Raw genomic sequence first — 3,985 nt, 5'->3', positions numbered from 1 at the left:
CCTTGACTTTCTAAGCAGACGCTGACACAAGCAGATGCCCCTGTGTCTAAAAAGACCTGTGGTTTTCTGAGGCTGATGCTGCCTGTTTTCTGCTGACTCAGTGGCTCTGTGCCTTCATATTTTAGTCAGTGTTTACTTACATTAGAGGGAGACCCTGGGGGGTGCAAACTGTTAATGAGCTTACTGTTAACCAGAAGATTGGAAGTTCGAGTCCACCCAGACGTGCCTCGGAAGAAAGTCTTGGTGATGTACTTCCAAAAATCAGCCACTGAAAACCCTGTGGAGCACAGTTCTACCCTGACACACATGGGGTCACCGGGAGCTGGAGTCAACTCAGTGACATCGGAGGCTTTTTCTTTTGTTTCTCACCAGCCAGGACCTTTTACTAAGCCTTTAACAATACCAGCTTTGGCTTAGTCAGAGTTTCGAGGGCTATGGGGTTGGCACCACATTTGGGCTGGTCCCACAGCTGCCACCTAAAAAATCGTTCACATTGCCAAAGCCTCAGTCCTGTGTGCGTGCTGCAGTCGCCTTGCCAGGCTGGTTGTTAGCCTGTTCCCATAAAGATCACAGCCTTGGAAACCCTATGGGGGTTCGTTCTGCTCCATCCTCTAGAGTTGGAATCAACTCTGTGGCAATGGGTTCGGTTTTTTATTTTTGTTTTATAAGAGCAGTGAACATCCTTCACGTAAAAAAAAAGTTGGGGCTCGGTGTAGATAGGTTTTATCGTATTTGGAGGCTGTATTGGGTATCACCTGACTTATAGCTGACTGGCACACAGAAAATTTATGTTGAGAGGCTGGAAGGGACATCAAGGGGAGAGGCAAGCCTCATTTACCTGTCTGTGGAGTGCTCTTCCGGGGCTTTGAACTGGTCCGTTCTGGTTCTGACCCCTGCTGAGAATTTGCATTTCTATCCCTAACCAGCAGCATTAGCATTGCCTGGGAACTTGTTAGAAATGCACATTCTCAGCAGGGGTTCGAACTAGAAGGCACAAGTCTGAAAAAATAAAAAATATTCTTTCTTTTTTTTTTTTTTGAAGCCCTGTTTTATTCTTCCCACCAAACCAAAAAAAAAAAAAAACCTGTTGCCGTGGAGTCGATTCTGGCTCATAGTGACCCTATGGGACAGAGCAGAGCCGCCCCATAGGGTTTCCAAGGAGTAGCTGGTGGATTCGAACTGCCAGACTTTTGGTTAGCAACCGAAATCGTAACCACTGTGCCACCAGGGCTCCTCTAGATTAAAAAAAAAAAAAACTTTTAAAAGCCAGAATTTGAATGATTCTTTCTAACATAATCATGACAAACCGTTGTAAACTAATAGGCGAAAGCTAGATTCATTTTTAACAAAATAAGAGTAAAATAAAATGTCTGCTATACTTAGTGCTGTTAAATCAGTCTGGAAGTTTTGCCTAATGCTTGAAACAAAAATTAAGAGATATAACTCTTGCACAGCAGGAAATATTAGTGTTATTTAGAAAATCTAAGAAAATAAACTGGAACTCTGAAAATTGGTTAGAGGTCAATAAACTGAGAGGCTACAAAACAACAACAACAAAAAAAACCAAGTATATAAAAATCAGTAGTTCCCCTTCTTACCATCAACAAATAATTATAACATGAACATAAAAGGTCCACACAAAATAGTAGCAGAAACAAGATGCCTGGGGCTATCAACAAGGAATGTATGTGGTGAAAATAAAACGAAACTCTAAAACTCTGAGGAATGTAAATGAAAAGAGATACTTAAGATTTAGTATTTGGGAGGATGTCCACTTTTCTCAAAGTAATTTATAGATTTAATGTAATTCTAATAAAATTTCAACTTGTTTACAACTTGGAAACATCTGGTTTTCATTTGGAAGGGAAATAGGCAAGAATAACTAAAGCAATTTGTCAAAGAAGGGTAATGATAGGAACGGAGAGGAACTGTCCTAACAAATTGTAAAACCTATTATGAATCTGCAATGTTTAAAACAGTTTTGCTGGTGAAAGAATAGAAATAAAGGAGCCCAATAAAAGAGAATACATACCAAAGAGTTGAATATGCAACAAATTGGTCATGACAGATCATTGAGAGGAAAGGATTATTCAATATTTGATGCTGAGACAATTATTTTTTTTATTTGAAGAAAAAAATCTATTTAAACTCTCGTCTCATCACAATACATCTCAAGAAAACTAGATGTAAGAGACAAAAAAAAAAACAAACGCTAAACACTAGTAGAAAATATCTGTGAATATCTATGTCTGAATGGAGAAATACTTTTTAGTGTAAATAGTGATGGAAGGGATTGTAAAAGCAAAGATTGATGGATGTGATGACATAAGAAATTAAAAACTATCTGTCAAAAACAACAAAAATGGAAATAAAAGGCATACATAAAACCGGAGGAAAAGTCTGTAACAAACATGACAGTCAAAAGGATAGTCAGACGATTTAGGATAAAGTGAGATGAAAATTTTTAGGTATGGGAAAATACACAACCTTACCAATAATCAAAACATACATATAGATAGTAACATGCTTTCAGCTGTTGAACCGACAAGGATCTGAACAGACACTGCGTGTCCTCTGACGTGATACGATAGGAAGAACGTGCACCACCTGTGAGTTACTCTTGCCAGAGAACTGAACTGGAATCTGATCAAGCTTTCGAATGATGGAGGAAGAAGACTTCAGAGACTTGTCATCCAAAAGCAATGTGTGGAACTTTCTTGGATCCTGGTTCAAACAAACCAACAAACTCATTCAAGAATCCATTAGGGAGATTTATACACTGATTGAACATCAAATTATATTAAGGAATTATTAATTTAAAAAAATTGCAGTTAGGGCTTTTTTTTTAAGAGGCCCTATTAGGTCCTCACGTCTTAGACAAATATGATGTCTGGGATTTCATTTCAAGCAATCCAGTGGGACTCTTGCTTCCAGGTAGGGTGCCGTGGCCCATGGTATGCAAACGTTCCTACTATAACAACCAGAAAAAGGTGAATAAATCACAAAAACTTCATCAGTTTAGAGACACTGAAGAACTCTGAGAGCAATGAAGACTCTCTCTTCCCAAGAGGAGTGAGCCCTTGAGATGGGAGTTGATCTCTAACAGCTGTTACCTTTCTTGGGTGTGTTTACCAATTCTGGGTGTCTTGGTCATCTAATGCTGCCGTAACAGAAATACCACAAGTCGGTGGCTTTAACAAAGAGAGGTTTATTCTCTCACAGTTTAGCAGGTTACAAGTCCAAATTCAGGGTGTCATCTCCAGGGCACGGCTTTCTCTCTCTGTCGGCTCTGGAGGAAGGTTCCTCGTCATCAATCTTTTCCTGGTCGAGGAGCTTCTCAGGTATAGGGACCCCATGTCCAAAGGGCGCTCTCTGCTCCCAGTGCTGCTTTCTTGGTGGTATGAGGTCCCCAACTCTCAGCTTGCTTCCCTTTCCTTTTATCTCTTGAGAGGTAAAAGGTGGTGCAGGCCATACCCCAGGGAAACTCCCTTTACCTTGGATCAGGGAGGTGACCTGAGTAAGGGTGGTGTTACAATCCCACCCTAATTCTTTTTAACATAAAATCACAATCACGAAATGGAGGACAATCTCAGAATACTGGGAATCATGGCCTAAGCAAGTTAATACACACATTTTTTGGAGAACATAATCCAATCCATGACAGTGGGCATGGACTGAGGATCAGACTTGGCCAAGCAAAGGGACTCTATCTCCTCAGGGAAAGAGAAACCAGTGAATGTTTAGTGGTTTTGGGGGCTGACATTAGGGGTTAGAAACTAGAAGAGTCCAAAATGCATGGCTGATTTTCCTTATGGGATATTTGCTGAAGTCTCAGAAGTGTAGCACTGGGCTGGAAGTTTCTAAAAGCCGAGTGACATTTCCCTTAGCCTAGCAGTGCTTTGAAGACAAGATCCTACCAGATGCAGGGGGTCCTGCTTCAAACACACAGCCAGTCTTCCCCTCAAGATAATTACAAGATTTTGAA

Source organism: Elephas maximus, chromosome 1, assembly GCF_024166365.1.
Source record: "Elephas maximus indicus isolate mEleMax1 chromosome 1, mEleMax1 primary haplotype, whole genome shotgun sequence".
Lineage (NCBI taxonomy): Eukaryota > Metazoa > Chordata > Mammalia > Proboscidea > Elephantidae > Elephas > Elephas maximus.
Note: the sequence above shows the minus strand (reverse complement) of the source record.